The sequence below is a fragment of the Ceratotherium simum genome, chromosome X (assembly GCF_057802395.1).
Source record: "Ceratotherium simum simum isolate JZ-2026a chromosome X, ASM5780239v1, whole genome shotgun sequence".
Taxonomy (NCBI): Eukaryota; Metazoa; Chordata; class Mammalia; order Perissodactyla; family Rhinocerotidae; genus Ceratotherium; species Ceratotherium simum.
In genome coordinates this window covers 11,122,688-11,140,723 of record NC_141940.1, presented here as the reverse complement: position 1 = coordinate 11,140,723, position 18,036 = coordinate 11,122,688, and the positions used below count along the sequence as shown (strand labels likewise).

Genomic DNA, 18,036 nt, shown 5'->3' with positions numbered 1-18,036 from the left:
GTATTTGCCCAAAAGAAATGAATTCATGTGCCCACGTAGGAACTTGTACACAAATATTTGTACCAGATTTGTTTGTATTAGACCTAAACTGGAAGTAACCCAAATGTCCTTCAACATGCAAGAACCTGGGTGAATCTTAATGCAAATATATTGAGTAAAAGATGTTAAAGGAGATTCCATGAATCTATTTATATAAAATTCCTGAAAATGTAAACTAATTGACAGTGACAAAATCATATCAGGTATTGCCTGGGAATGGGGGGCAGAAAAGGTGGGATGGCATTTACAAAGGGGCATGAGAAAACTTTCGGGGGTGATGGTTATGTTTATTATCTTGATTACGATGATGTTTTCATATGTATGTATATGTATGTCAAAAACTATCAAATTGTGCATCTTATATATGTGAAGTCTATTATATGTCAATTATAACTCCATAAATCTTTTAGAGTTAAATTGAAAATACTACTGGTATTGATTGTTGATTGATTTCCAAAGTACCAAGTAAAAAGGCAGGCTCCCACTGTTCTGCTAAAGTGATTAATAATTTCAGTTGACGTTCTTAATGCCACTGAACTAGGTGTGTAGGTGTCCTTGAAGTGTAGACACGTTATCAACTGAGTTTATATCACAGAGAACAATAAACTATAGCCTTTAAAAGTGGCCTATTTATTAAAACATAATAAACAACGCTTTGGAAATAGTCTTGATTTTCCCAAATGACAATGGGAAAAATATGACGTACAAAACATTGTCATATTTATCCTCTGAATGAAATGCAATATCTTACCTAGTTCCCTGAACTCTATATCCAATTTTTATTAAAGGTAATGCAAGCTAGCCTTCTAAGTTCTAATCACTGCAATTAAGATAGCCTAAATAACGACACTCTAACCTATGGTTTAATATTGTGCCCTTGATAGGAGGCTGGTTGGGAATAAAGACTCCTTTCCAATTGCTCAACCTGCAATTCAGGAAATGAAAGGATTCCATATTTATCATTAGAAACCAGCTTTTTTGGGCCTAAGGTAGTAATGATTTAATCTTTGTTCCACTCCAGTCAGCAGTCAGCAGGTGCACAAACCATCTCTCTTGGAAATAGCTTTTTCACTATTATTCAAATCAATGGACCAGACTGGCCCTATGAGTAGAACTACACGTGGCACACCTTAACCTCAGAAAGTCGTAAAAACAAGTTGAATGCCACTCAAGAGGGCTGGTACCAGGAAATGAAAGCCTATACTTAGAAGAGTGAGAGGGAAAAAAAGATGTGGTGGAGTTGGTGCCCAAAAGAGCCTAGTGGCTTCCCGCTCCTTTTTGTCAGCTTTCATTGAAAGTGATGGGCTCTAATTTCTCATTGATCAAGACAGATTTTCAGGGGCCGGCCCAGTGGCACAAGCGGTTAAGTGTGTGCGCTCTGCTGTGGCGGCCGGGGGTTCGCCGGTTCGGATCCGGGGCGCACACTGACGCACTGCTTGGCAAGCCATGCTGTGGCGGCGTCCCATATAAAGTGGAGGAAGATGGGCACGGATGTTAGGCCACGGCCAGTCTTCCTCAGCAAAAAGAGGAGGATTGGCAGATGTTAGCTCAGGGCCTATCTCCCTCACACACACACAAAAAAAAGACCGATTTTCATTGAGAACTTTTCTGTAGTGTTTTGATTTAAACACATATAAGTGCTGTAATGATGGTATGAGAAAGATGATACAGAACCACAGAGGAAAAAGCAATAATAATTTCAAGTGGAAATATGATGGGAGTGGTTATGCTTAATGGTGGATTCCTTGAAGAAATGCCATTTGGTCTCTCTGTTGAAGGGTGAGTAGATTTCAACAAGCAGAATAGGGAAGATTAGGGGAGTGATGATGGGAAGACAGGATGGAGAAGAAGTTTATAATCAGATAAATGTTCTTTTTTTTAATTCTCTCTCAAAGAATGAAGAGTTATCATTTTATATTCAGGCATTTGCAAAACTCTTAAAAAACTTTATTGTGTTGCATGGGAGGAAAAGTTGCATGAAAGATAATCTTCCTCCTTAGCCTGGTACAAGACTTAACGTATGTGCAATTCATTTCTCCTGGAATACTTGTCTCTATTTTTCTTCTCTTTGTCTGTCTGACAGTTGTGAATACATCATGCCTATAGAATACAAAAATTTTATCTATACAAAATATGGAATCTATACAAAATCTATACAAAATATAGAATACAAAAATAGACATAAAATATAAGGTTTTATAAGCATAGTGTAATAGAGAAATTTTGTTTCTGTATACTATAATACAAAAATCTAAAATCTAGCCTAAGGGCTATTGTCAGAATGACATGATATTCCTATAAAGAAATTTTGACTTGTTTATTCCATCCACCTCATTAAAATTCCAGAGTGTCTATAAATATGACTATGTATTTGAGAATGTGTATTTAAATGAGCAACTAGAATATTCCTGAACTGTGGTTTCATTGATCTTCCAATATAAGACTGATTGTTGATTAATATAAATAATGCCCCCTGACTTGAATTCATGTGTTAGACCATGAGTGAAAGAATGGCAAAACCTTAGAGGTCATGTCTGCCTTCACAAAAGCCATGCTTTTTCCAGTAAAGACACTTGAAGAAATAGCTTTCCTCAATTATTGAAAGAGTAGTTTACAGTATGTCTAGGGGTTAGAGATTTCATGAAAAACCTTTCGGTACATGGCCTTTGAATATGTTAGAGGTCCCTTCACTTCTGTGGTCCTGCCCGGGGCCAGACAAACCTCTGTGCTGTGGGAGTACATGGTGCTGGTCAGCAGGCTAGTAAGTTCCAGTATTGGAATTATTCTTGTCTCATCCTATAGCTTTCAGTGAGTCATTTACTATTTCTTTGTTTCATTTATATATGAAAGGAAACTGAGAAGGCTGGAGTTAGAGTTATATAAGAGCCCTCTGAGAGTCAATGTATATTTACATCCACTATTTAATAAGCGACCAGATAAAGGTAATGACATTATGAGGTTCATCCATAATTGATCTCTCACTGAACTTTTGATTAAAATGTTAGTTACATTTAAGGTTCAAATTGGACTACAGAGGCAATATAGTGAAGTAATTATGTGTCCAGACTCTACATCCAGGCTGCCTGAATTCAAATCTCAGTTCCACCACCTCCTAGCTATGTGACTTTGCAAAAAGCACTCATTCTCTTTGGTTCAGTTTCCTCATCTGTCCAAAGTGTTAATAATAGTATTTACTTCATAGGGTTTTTGAGAGGAGTATATGAGGATACATATATGTATATATACATACATATATATGTATGTATGTATATATGCTATGTTAGTGTTATCTCTTATTATTTCTGTATGCAGTAGTTGGAATTAAAGGACACGGCTTATAGCCCTAACTCTAATAAGAAAGCCTTAGGTATGTTCCTTTCCCTCTCTGGGTCTGTGTGTGTTCATCTATAAAATAGGTGTGTTGAACCAGGGAGTGTCTAACTTTGTTTTCACAGGTTGGTTATGTTGTCTATTAGACATAAAATTTGTCATTATTTTATATTAATCCATAATACTCCATATACCAAGCTATTTTTAAAAATCCCAAAACTCCATTTTACAGTATTTTTTTTTTTTTACTGAAAGGACAAATCATAGGAAAATGTTATTTTGTGGAAAATCATTTCTGCTCTGTGGTTTAACATTGAAAAAGATGCCTGTGTCTGCTGAGATAAGAGTTACCAAAGATCATTGAGTCCGATAGTCCTAGTTTTCACTAAATATTGCAGTGGATTCATGAAGTAAATTCTTGGCTCATGGCCCTCCACCATCCTTGTGTGACGGCTTTTTTGTAGGCTCACCTTACATTTCATGAACATATTTCAACTTAGTACTGTACTTCATTCAGGCATTTTCAAAATCGTTGGTGGAAAGGAGGGGGGTTTTGTTTTTTTTTTTTCCCTTGAGCTTACATTATTTTCTGAATTCCAATTTCAATTTATTTGTGAGAACCGCAGTCCCTATGAAAGAAAAGGAACTCGAATTGGGCATAAACTATATAATTTCTCAAAAAGCCTCTTCTAGTCTTACTGTCTTGTGGGTCTTTGTTCTTTGTGATTTGAAAGGCTCCTTGGGTCTCATGTTATACATCAATAAAACTAATATAGGAAATTGACAGGGGCTAAGTTTTACATCAATGTAAAAAATAACTTTGCAACCAACAGAGTTATCAGTTTATTGGGTTCTCTTATGAAGTGTGATTTTTGAATAGAGAAGTAATGAGATGGAACCAAAAACTTATTCTTTTTGGAGGAGACCTTGGTATTATATAACTAAAACTAGATATTCAATGTGGCTAGCAAAACCAGTAGTTAGAGTGAAGTTTCGTGAAAGAGAGACCTGGGTTCAAATTCTAGCTCCACGGATTACTGGAGCTATATGGCTTTGGGTAAAGTTTAATAATCTCTCTGAGTCTCAACTACCTCCATAACATGGGAACTACAATTAATAGCTCTCATAAAGTCCTCGTGAAGATTAGCTGAGGTAATTGTGATTATCACATGGTATTTAGTAGTATGAAAGATTTCTTTTTGCTTATGTATTAATTTTTATTTTTTGGTGTTTAAAGAAGAGTCACAAAAAGTAATGTTACATCATGTATCTTTTTTTTGACAAATTCTGAAACACTTAGGCATAAATTATGCAAGCCTCTCTATTCCTCAAACCATAGGTCTTTGATAAAAGTAGCAGAAATCCCTAAAAGATATCCAGTGTTCAACAATTCCCCCTAAAATGTGTATAGCCAAGCCCAGGTTCTGACAAAGTGGGATGACTTACTGCAGCTTGGCTTAACACTCATTATTGCTTCTGTGAAAATAACAACTTGTAACTGGCAATCTTGCAAAGGGCCCTAAATTGAGACTTCTTAAAGTTTGAATAAATGTCCTCAATTATTTTCATGTCAATATCTCCCACAACTTAAAACTACAGATTTAACGATCATTAAATCAAACTTATAAAGCTTTGGAAAAAGAAAGGCATTGAAAGCATTTACATTTGGAGGAGGAAAAGATCACAACCTTTTATATGGTGCTTAATATGTATTTACTAAAATGAGTTCAGAAAAATATTTTATTCTTAACTTAGTCCATCACTATGTAAATCATATTTTAGAGGACAATGAAATTAAGGCTCTTTTAATTGGCCACATCAATAATAATGATGACGAAGATAATGATAGTGATGATGATGATGATGACAACAGTGGTCTGTTAAAGAGTAACAAAGTGCTTTTCCATGATTTTCAGTTAGTGTTCTTTGGATCTTTCATCTTTATCACTGGGTTATATGTTTTTAATGTCCTTGTTATTTTCAAAGGTACAATAACCTGGCAGGTATCATACAAATATTTCCCAACTGAGAAATCTGAGGTGATTTTTCAATAAGTGTAGTATAGCATATTATTTGGAGTCAGACAGAACTTAGTTACAATACTGGCCTTGCCACCTTTTGGGCCTGTGACCTTGGTCAAATTATTTAATCTTTCTGAACTATAGTTTCCTCATCTGTAAAATAGTGATAAAAATCACCTGCTAGGGTTGATGTGAAGATGAAATGAAATGATATGCATAGAGTAATTAGAATGATTTCTGGCACATTTTAAGTGCCTAGTAAATATTTAGTTTCATTTCCTTCATTATTTTCCATTTCCTCCCATACACGCAGAGGCAGTATAGTGTAAAGTGAAAACGGCTCTGGAGCCACAATGCATGGGTTCAAATCTTACCTTTCCAATTACCAGAATTTACTAGTCTTGTGACCTTGAGCAAGTTATTTAAACTTTTTGTGCTTTAGTTTATTCACCTGTAAAATGGGGAAGGATTTTGTGAGAAAGAAACGTGACAATACATGTAAGACACTTGAAACTGTACCTAGAGCATAGCAAATGCCCAATAAATTATGTTTTTATTCATTCTAACATTCACTCAGGTTTACAGTGAAAGAAATGCATACATCTTTTTGACTGTGAAATTACGGCCCAATTAATAGTGAATATGATGTTGAGTGGTGCATTTCATTGAAAGCAAAAGTTGTATTATCTAAGCATCAAGTAGTATTCTTCAAAGCTTCTTTAAAATCATTTACACATTTGTTCAAAATAATAATAACAATAATGTGTTGGGTGATTATAGCTTATAGATAAGTGAAATGAATGAAAGCAATTTTAAAAGGGACAGGAGAGAGGAATTGGGAATATTCTGTTATACGGTACCTGCACTAAAACTATGAAGCAGTATATTATTATTTGAAAGTGGGCTAAGATTAATTGTAAATGTTCATTTCAAACTCTGGGTAAATCAGCAAAAAATTAAAACAAGAAATAAAATTGATATTCTAAGCAGGAAAGAAAATCAAATCATATAAAATGTTCAACCCAAACCAGAGAAGGCAGAGCCAGCCTTGAAGGTCTAGTGGTTAAAGTTCGGTTCTGCCACCACTTCGGGGGCCCTGGTTCATTTCCTGGTCCTGGAACCACAACACCCGTCTGTTAGTTGCCATGCTGTGGCAGTGGCTCACATAGAAGGACTTACAAATAGGATATACAAGCATGCACTGGGGCTTTGGGGAGAAAAAAAAAAAAAAGAGGAAGATTGGCAACAGATGTTAGCTCAGGGCAAATTCTTCCCTGCAAAAAAACGCACAAAAAACAGAAGGCAGAAAAATGGCAACGAATGGAAAATAGTTACAAGTATGGTAGATATTAATTCAACCACAGCAATAATCACTTTAAATGTTAATGGTTAAATACACCAATTAAAAGACAGAGACTGTCAGAGTAGATCAAAAACAAGACCCAATTATATGTTGTATACAAGAAACCTGCTTTATATGTGAAAACACAGCTACATTAAAAGTAAAGAGATGGAGAACGTTATTCCAAAATCAAGAGAAATCAAGAATAATTATATTAATTTCAGACAAGTCAGACTTCATAGCAAGGAAAAGTATCATGGATAAAGAGGGGAATTACATAATGACAAAGGTGTCAATTCTCTAAGAAGACATAATGTAACATATTGAAGACACAACTCTAAGAAGACATAAAAATCCTTAACATGTAGGCAACTAACATAACAACAGAGCATCAAAATATTTCTAGCAAAATCTGATAGAACTGCAAGGAGAAACGGACATAGTCACTACCATATTCAGAAACTTAAACATTAGCAGTAATTTACATATCCAGCAGGCAGAATATCAGTAAGAATATAATTGAACTGAATAGCACTGAACTGGAGCTAATTGACATTTATAGAATTCTTCATCCAACAATAGCAGAATACACTTTCTTCTCAAGCTCACAAAGAACATTCACCATGATAGACCAAATTCTAGGCCATAGAAAGTACCTAAACAAATTTAAAAGACTAGAAATCATGCAAAGTATGTCCTTAGACCAGAAATGAATTAAAATTATATGACATTCTGGAAAAGGTAAAACTATAGAAACAGTAAACAGATCGTTGGTTGCCAGTGTTTCTGGGGGAGGAAGCAAGAGATAGATTATTTGGAGCACAGGGCATTTTTAGGTTGGTGAAATTATTTTGAATGATTCTGTAATGGTGGTTATATGGCATTATGCATTTGTCAAAACTCATAGAAATGTACAACACAAACAGTGAACACTGATGTAAACTATGAACTTTAGTTAATAATAATGTATCAATATTGATTAGTCAATTGTAACAAATGTACTGCACTAACAGAAGATGTTAATAATAGGGGAAACTGCCAGGGAGAGCAGGTACATGAGAACTCCCTGTACTATCTCTTCAATTTTTCTGTAAACTTAACACTGCTCTAAAAACTAAAGTCTACTAATAAAAAAATCACTTATACACAGTATAGTTTCCTTAGAAATGAATGACTGAGAGATATCAGTGGGAATTTAAAGGAAATCAGACATGATTAATATTCATCACCTTTCTATGCCGGGAAAGATTTTCTCTAGTGCTTTACCAAAATCCCAGTGATTTTTGAAGAGAAATGGCTAGACCTTTCATTTTAATACATGTTTATACAGCATTTATTGCTTTAATCCTTAAGGACTAAAGAAAAATGCTAACAAAGTATACAACTAAACAAAACAAATGTAGTGTTGTGGTTTGGGAGGACGTATGGAGCCTGAATAAAGGAATGAGTGGGAGTCTGACCACGGCATGGAAATAAAAGTAGGGACACCAGCTTTGCCAAAGAAGACTACACACACACCCACACACATACACATGCACACACACACACAAAACTTCAGCTATTATTTTATCTTCTGGCATTTGAAAATTTCTCAATATCTATGAAATTACATACGTGTGCTTATGTATAATTTTTTTTCTTTAATCCATGAAACATTTTGCAAAAATAAAGAACTTTAACACCAATATCAGAGTGAAAGCAGGAACCTAGTAAGAGAAGCAGGAACCCAGAAAACTACAGCCACATTTTTTTTAATATCAGGTTTATGGAGATATAATTCATATACAGTGCAATTCACAAACTTAAAGTATACAATTCAATTGTTTTTAACATATCCACTCTTCCTCCACAACATGGAAATCTAGAAAAGTTTTTTTTGTTGAGAAATAGAGCTGGCTATCGCCCATATTTGCAAACCGGTTTAGGATGATCCAGGGAATCTCAAGGTGTTAACTTGCTTTAAGGAATTCCTGGACTAGTACTGCTGCCTGGCACCTGACAGATGCAAACACAAATATTCCCTGGAGCAAGGTACTTTCACCCTGGATCTCAAGGAATTTCTGTATTACTTTTCTATTGCTGCTTCAACAAATTACCACAAACTTAGCGGCTCAAGACAACACAGATTTATTCTCAAGTTCTTTAGATTAGATGAGATTAGAATAATCTATAGATTAAAGTCTATATATTAGAAGTCCAACAGTAGTTTCCCTAGGCTAAAAGCCATTTCCTTGCCTTTCCCATGTGCTACAGGGTACCTACATTCCTTGGCTCATGTACCTTTAAAACCAGCAATATTGCATCTCGTCAATCATTCTTTATGACCATTTTTTCTCACAGTCACATTGCCTTCTTAATATTTTCTTCTGCCCCCCTCTTCCACTTTTAGAGACCCTTGTGATTACCTTGGGTCCACTTGATTAATTCAGGGTAATATTTCTATTTTAAGTTTAGCTGGTGAGCAAGATTAATTCCATTTTCAATCTTAATTTCCCATTGTCACGTAACCTAACATATTCACAGATTCCAAAGATTATGACGTGGGTGCCTTTGTGGATGGGGCATTATTTTGCTTACAACAATTCCCAATATTGCCAATTTTTTCAGTGCTAATGAGCATTACACAGTCAAGAATAAACTAACATGTAAGGCTCCATGAACAAGAATAAACATAAACAAACATAGATGACAGAAATGGAGTAAAAAACACTTTATATGTTGGAATGATCAGATATTATAAAACAACTATGGTTATTATATTACAAGATATAACACATAAGTTTGCAACTGTCAGGAAATAGGAAAACAAACAGAGATGTAGCAAATTTACTAAAGAAATAGACTTCTGGAAATGGAATATACAATAAACAAATATAAAACAAAATGTATATTTTTTCTTTTAATAAAAGCAGATCAGGTAATTCAGATTAGCAATAATGCTCGGAACAACTAGAAAGGTGTGGACAACATTTTTATAAGATTGCTTTAAGGCATTGCAGAACAAATAGAATAGTGAAGAATTACAGGGCCAATACTCAGGAATAAAAATAAACCCAGAGAGGAGACCATAGAATTTAAGGTGTTTTACACCCAGGGGCATCTACCTGCTCTGGAAGACACTACTGAGAGGCTAAAAAACCTGGCGTTCAAGGCCTTCACAGTGTGATCTTGACTGAAAATTTAAGCTTATCTCCTTTTACTCTCAGAGTCCAGTGCCAAGCACTTAGGCACTCATAGGAAAACTGTTCAATTAAATTGGATGGTGGTTATACTTCTGCCTCAGGGTTTACCTGTTATTAGTTTTGTGTCCAAGCAGATTAACTATACTGAAACTCACTTGAAATAGAAAGCGGCCAATGTTATACGAGTTCTGTTTTTATGACTGCAAGGAAGATGATCACTTCAGCATCCAACATGCTGATAATGGTTGTGATCTGGATCTTTGTTATTAAAATTGTAACACAAGAATTCACCATCTTACTAACCAAAGCATCAGCCACTTTATGCAATTTGTTGTATGAGCTGTTGTCTTCATGCGTCTGCCTATCTACTACGGCCATGATGCTTGGAAAGCAAGTATAGTCATTTTCTCTGGCCAGGATCTATTAGTTATCTGCTTCAGTGAAGGGCAGGTCGCGGTGATGAGAGGAGACCAGGACCTTGAAGGGTCTATAGGGAGCCAAGCTTAAGCATGAGGAAGATTTTTTTAAAAAATCAAAAATCAGCTCTATATGATTAGGATGCTGACACACTGTTTATAAAATTTTGATTATTGTTTTTTGTTTTATGGAATTAAAATAATACTATATGGGAAAACATTTGGTTGATTGTTTTCACTGTATTCGTTTGAATCTGACTAATATCTTGATATTATAATTTAGAAAATTATGTTATATTTTCAACAGCACATTTTCATTTAACCTATTTCTGATACTAATTATTATGATAGATAAATGAAGGGCTAAAAAATAATTCAAAATTATATTACCAAATTGAAAAGAAAAATAGTTGAAGTTTTTTCCCCCTTCTCTTGGTTCCAGCATTAATCAAATTTCAATTAGAAAATCTTCAATAAGTCCTAACGTGGTTGATTATTAAGCTTTTTGTATTTTTGAAGATAATGAAATATTTGTTTCTTGCTTTTGGTTTGAAACAATATGAAATTTGAGGATTTTGCTGCAAAACAGATTTAAAAAAGGAAATGCAGCTGTCTTCATAAATAATTAAAGATCATTATGACTTGTCTTTTCCTGGAGTGAATGTATTTTAAATTCCCTATTTTCCTAACAGATTCATTTAGTGCTAAATGGTTTCCAGTTATGATCAGCCAGATACATTTTTTTTAAACCTAAAAGGTAGTTGATCATCAGAATATATTTTCTATTCTGATTACTTATGAGGAATAGCATAGTAGATCATATCATCCAAAAATGGTCTTTCTAGAACCAATATCTTTTATTTTTGGAAAGCAAAATGAAGAAAATGTCAGTTAATATGAATCTCTGGATGACTATTGAAGACTATGCAGTTGACCTGCATTCCTTAGAAAAAATTCCAAATGCCTAATCCTTTTTAGCATGGTTGATCTCTTCCCTGCCCCCTGCCCATTTTCTAGTTTCCTCTCATTTTCAGGTTTCCTCCACATTCAATAAGTGTCAAATCCTGTGCCAAATTCAGAATCTACAAAGATATTTATGTCATGATGTCTGTTCTCAGGCAGTTCATGAATTAGAAAAGTATTCAGTTTTGGCTACACATTAAAATCATCTAAAGTAATTTTATAAAAATCCCAGTGTAAAGATTACACTCGAGAACAATTAAATCAGACTATTTGTGGAGGAGATACCCAGGCATCAGTATTTTTTAAAGCATCCCAGGTGCCTCCAATGTATTGTCAAAGTTGAATAACGCTTGCTAGATTAGCACTTCTCAAATTTTAGAGGCGTGTCTGTGTCAACTACAAGGCTGGTCAGAACATAGATAACTGGATAACACTCTGGAATTTCTGATTCAGTGGCTCTGTGGTGGGCCCCAGAAATTTTTATTTTTAATAGTTTACTAAATGATTGATCCATGGTTCTCAATCCTAAATGAACATTACAGTGACCTGAGATGCTAAAAAAAAAAAAAAAAAAGAAACCACCACAACAAAACACAGCAATATCTATGCCCTAACCACAGAGATTCTGGTTTACCTGGTCTGAGGTGGAGTCCAAGCTTCGGCTTTTAAAAGTTCCCTAGGTGATTCTCATGAATCCCCAGGTTTGAGAACCAGTGCTCTTTCTGAAGCAAAAGGTCTCAAGCCCTGACTGCGAATTTGAATCACCTTGGAAAATTTTCAAAATTCTGAGGCCTAGGTCATACCTCAGAGGAATGAAATTAGAATCTTATGGGTGAGACTTTGGCATCTTTTTAATGTTCCCCATGTGATTCCAATAGGCAGCTAAGGTTAAGAACATGCTGAGATAGAGGACAGAGATATGCATACATAGAAAAAGACATAATGGAATATAATGAGGGAAATGGTGGTGTGCACAAAGAGCACACCAACTCATCATGGTCACTTTAGAAAAATCTCCCAGTAAAGGAGATACTTCAAATTAATCTTGACAAAGTTAGCCAGATAGATAGCTACTCTAGATCCATTTGTCAATTCACCAAAAACCATTTAGCTCAATAGCATTAGGTGTCCTTCTAGCTATCCTAAATTTAAAAAAATATAAGTAAGAAATAATAAAATAATAAATAAAATATATATACATATATATGTATATATATGGAAAATGGCCTCCTAAATGCATATCTCTACTGCCCTTTTCTCTGGACTTTGATCTGATTATCTCTCCTGAGTGGAGCAACCTCTGGATTGAGCAAGCAGGTGGCTTAGATGGTGCAAACAAGGCCTTGGATTCTGCTGGGCCCAAATGGAGAGAGGCTGTGGAGAAAAATTGCTACCTCTATTTAAACAAATTTTTAGAAAATGCAAAACTATAGTGATATAAAGCAGGTCAATTGTTGCCTGGAGCCAAGGAGAGAGGTGGGGATTAATTGCAAAGTTGCAGTAGGGAAATTTTTGAGATGATGGAAGTACTCTAAAACTGAGTTGTTGTAGTGGTGTAACTTGCATATACTTAACAAAACCCATCTGTCTATAAACTTAAAATGGCTTAATGATATTGTCAATAAACAATGCCTCAGAAAAGATATAAAAATGACAAAGAATTTATGGAAACTGACAAGCTGATTCTTCAATTTATGTAGAAATACAAATGTCCAAGAATAGTGAATGCAATCTTGAAGTAAAAACAAAAAACAATAATAAAAACAAAAACAAAAATGGAAAGACTTACACTGCCAAATATCAAATCCTCTTATAATAATACAGTAATTAAGATAGGATGGAATTGGTATAAAGATAGAGAAACAGACCAATGGAATAGCACAGAGAATACAGAAACAGACTCACATATATAATCAAAGTGATTTATGACAAATGTGTCAGTGCAGTATAATGAGGAAAGGATTATTTTTCAATAAATGGTACTGGAAAAATTGGATATCCTTGGGGGGAAATGCACACAAACGCATACATACACACACAAAAACACACATTCTTACTTTACACCATACACAATAATCAATTTTGATCAATTGCAGAACTAAGTGTGAAAAAGGCATAACTAACTTATGATATTACAAATTCTGGCAGTAATTTTTCTTGAGGGAAAGACATCTGGGATGCTGACAATTTACTGTTTTTATTTCTTTATCTAGGTTCTGGTTAAACAGATGTGTTCAATTTGTGAATATTCATTGAATTGTACACTTAGTTTTGCTTTTGCATATGTATGTAAACTCTAAGAATAAAGTAAAGCAGAGAAAAATATAGAGGTTAAAAGTGAATGGATGAACAAAATTAATAATAGACGAATATGAAAAATATTTTATCAAAATATAGTTTTAAGTTTAGCTAAAATAAACAAATGAAAGTCTCAGCAAGTAATAATAAAATATACAGCTTACATGGGAGCTCTGACAATCAAAATATGTATCTAGCAAATCACATAGAAGTTAAATAAAGCAAAAATTACAAATGCCAGGAGAATTTGAAAACAATGCAGTTTTACTTGAACATCGGAAAATGCTTCTTCCATAATCAAATAGATCAGATGAAAAATAAGAAATAACACAGAGTGATTGAATAATATAATAATATACATTACATATATATGTGTAATGTATACATATATTAATGTATATATAAACATATAACATAACTTGCTTCATATGAGAAAATAATACATATTTGTTTATGTCCAGAAATATTTATAAAAAATAATAATTTAGCAAGAAAAGAAACCTTAACAAAGATTTTAAAATCTTTTTCGTGTCACATTCTCTGATGATAATCCAATAAAGTTTGAAATAAATGATGAGTGAAAAAGTAAAGTTGAAAAAATGCTTAATACTTAATTAAGAAACAGCATACTAAAATTCCTTAGATCAAAGAAGAAATCAATACTGAATTTACAAAATATCTTGAAGAGAATGAGCTTTAGAACTTTTCATATTGTTTTCTGATCCAGCTAAATCCATACTAACTGGAAAAATGATCATTTTCATTATTAAAGAAAAAAGACACCAATAACGAAAGAGTACAAATTAGCAGAAAATCTAAATATGTTTCTTATCCCTTTCAAAGCTTCTGTGTTGTCTTGTTTAAAAAAACACTTCAAAACCTAAATCTTTCTTTAATATTTTTATATTTCTCCTGATTTTTAATCCTTATATCCATTTGAATTTATTTTTCTAATGTTTGAGGTAGGGATCTTGCCTTATTTTATCTAGATTAACATACATTTGAGACAGTATCATTTTTAATAAAAACAATTTTCTCTTACTGAATTGACATGCAATTTAAATTGCTTATTAAACTCCAAATTTGCAGTGGGATATTTCTGCACTTCATAGTTGAAAGGACTTGAAAGATGCAGGGCTGGTGATTCACACCACGACCCCACTGAACTCGCCCATTTGGCCTGTGTTGAATACAGGTGAATCTTGGAGAATGGCAATGGATTATCACAAGCTTAATCAGGCGGTGACTCCAATTACAGCTACTATACCAGATGTGATTTCATTGCTTCAGCAAATTAACACATCCCTTGGTACTTGGTACGCAACTATTGATCTGGCAAATGCCTTTTTCTTCATCTCTGTCAATAAGGACCCCCAAAAGCAGTTTGCCAGCAATAAACCTTTACTGTCATCCCTCAGAGATATATCGACTCTTCAGTGCTATGTTGTAATTTAGTTTGCAGAAATCTTGATCATCTTTTTCTTCCACAATATATCACACTGCTCCATTCTATTGACGATATTATGCCGATTGCACCTAGTGAACAAGAAATAGAAACTACACCAGATTTGTTGGTAAGATATTTATGTGGCAGAGAGTGAGAAATACATCCAATGGATAAGTTGTGTCATATGGCCCCTCCTACAACAAAAAAAAGAGGCACAATGCCTAGTGAATTTTGGAGACAACATATTCCTCATTTGGATGTGTTATTTCAGCCCATTTACCAAGTGACCCAAAAAGGTATTAGTTTTGAATGGAGCCCAGAACGAAAGAAGGTTCTGCAACAGGTCCAAGCTGCTGTGCAAGCTACTCTGCCACTTGGGTCATATGATCCAGCAGATTCAATGGTACTTGAAGTATCAGTGGCAGATAGGGATGCCGTTTGGAACCTTTGACAGGCTCCTATAGGTAAATCTCAATTTAGGCCTTTAGGATTTTGAACAAAGCCTTACCATCCTCTGTGGAAAACTAGTCCACTTTTGAGAAACAGCTCTTGGCCTACCATTGGGCCTTAGTAGAAACTGAATGCTTGACTATGTGACACCAACTTACCATGTGAACTGAGCTGCCCATCATGAGCTGAGTGTTATCTACCTCACCATGCCATAAAGTCAAGTGTCGACAGAAGCACTCCATAATCAAATGGAAGTGGTATATATGTGATTGGGCTTGAGCAACCCTTGAAGGCACAAGTAAGTTGCATGAAGTGGCCCAAATACCCATAATCTCTGCTTCTATTACGCTACTTTCTCTCTCCTAGCCTATACCTATGGCCTTATAGGAAGTGCCCTATGATCAGCTGACAGAGGAAGGGAAGACTTGAGCCTGGTTTATGGATGATTTTGCATGATATGCAAGCAACACCTGAAAGTGGACAGATGCAGCACTACAGCCTGTTTCTGGGACATCCGTGAAGGAAGTGGCGACAGGAAGTCCATATAGGGGACTCTGAGCAGTGTACCTCGGTGTTCACTTTGCATAGAAAGAGAAATGGCCAGATGTATGATTTTATATGGATTCATGATCTGTGGCCAATAGTTTGGCTGGATGGTCAGCGACTGGGAATGAACATGATTGGAAAATGGGTGACAAGGAAATTTGGGGAAGAGGCATGTGGATAGTCATCTCAGAGTGGGGAAAAAACTTGAAGATATTTGGCTTCCACGTAAATAACTCACCAAAGGGTGACCTCAGCAGAGGAGGATTTTAATAATCAAGTGGATAGGATGACCTTCTTTGTGGATACTATTCAGGCTGTTTCCCCAGGCATCCCTGTCATTATCCCATGGGCTCATGAACAAAATGGCTATGGTGGCAGGGATGGAGGTTTTACATGGGCACAACAACATGGACTTCCACTCGCCACTGTTGAGTGCCCATTCTGCCAGCAGCAGAGACCAACACTGAGTCCGTGATATGGCACCATTCTCCAGGATAATCAGTCTTCTACCTGGTGTCAGGTTGATTGCATTGGGCCATTTCCATCTTGGAAGAGGCAGCATTTTGTTTGTACTAGAATAGACGTTTACTCTGAAAATGGATTTGCGTTCCTTGCATACAATGCTTCTGCCAAAACTAGCATGTGGCCTTATAGAGTGTCTTATCCACTGTCATAGCATTCTACACAGCATTGCTTCTGGTCAAGGAACTCACTTAGTAGCAAATGAAGTGCAGCAATGGTCCCATGCTCATGCTTCACTAGTCTTATCATGTTCCTCACATTATGAAGCAGCCGGCTTAATAGAATGGTGGAATGGCCTTTTGAAGACTGAGTTACAATACCACTTAGGTGGCAGTACCTTGCATGGCTGGGACAAGGTTCTCCAGAAGGCTGCATATACTCTGAATCAATATCCAATATATGGTGCTGTTTCTGCCATAGCCAGGAGTTAAGGGGTAGAAATGGGAGTGGCACCACTCACTATTACCTCTAGTGACCCTCTAGTAAAATTTTTGCTTCCCGTTCCTGTGACCTTACGGTCTATTGGCCTAGAGGTCTTGGTTCCAAAGAGAGGAATGTTTCCACCGGAAATCACAACAATGATTCCATTGAACTGGTACCGAAGACTGCTGCCTGGCCACTTTGAACTCCTCATGCCTTTCAATCAATAGGCAAAGAAGGGATTTACTGTGCTGGCGAGGGTGATTGTTCCTACCTACCAAGATGTAATTAGAGTACTGCTTTACAATGGAGGCAAGGAAAACTGTCTGGAATACAGAAGTTTCCTTAGGGCATCTCTTAGTATTGCCATGCCCTGTGATTAAAGTCAATGGTTAACTACAATGACCTAGTCCAGGCAGGACTATTAATGGCAGAGACCCTGTAGGAATAAAGATTTGGATCACCCCACCAGGTAAAGATTCACAACTAGCTGAAGTGCTTCCTGAAGGCAAAGGGAATATGGAATGAGTAGTGGGAGAAGGTAATTATAAATACCAGCTGTGACCACGTTACCAGTTATAGAAACAAAGATTGTAATTGTCATAACTATTTCCTCTTTATTTTGTTGTGAATGTTTCTGTGTGTTTTCATATATCTATATATCTATCTCTATGTATATCTATATATAAATACTTATCTATATCTATATATATATATCAAATATCTTTCTTCTTCCCTCTCTTATTCCCTTTTCATATAATATCAGATGTATCAACTTTATTGAATTTATATTATGGTATTTAAGTACTATTAATTTTACGTCATAGTACTTAAGTTACGGGATATCAAGGAGAAGAGAAAACATCACTCAAGGACTGTATACCCTTTTCTAGGGAAAATGCAGTGCATTTTCAGTTGTACACAGGAAAGTTGTCAGGTGGAATTATGACCTTGTTACTGTCTTTATTTTGAGATTAAGTATGGTTTAAGGAGATGTGTAAGGGTGTCAAGTTGATAAAGAGTGGACTTGTGACGGTTAATTTTGTCAAGTTGACTGGGC

The 18,036-nt window shown here is 35.4% G+C and overlaps 1 pseudogene; it reads left to right on the top strand.

Moving 5' to 3' along the window:
* The first annotated feature begins 2,698 nt into the window (after window positions 1–2,698).
* Window positions 2,699–17,573, top strand: LOC101389852 (uncharacterized; annotated as a pseudogene).
* Window positions 17,574–18,036: the final 463 nt, after the last annotated feature.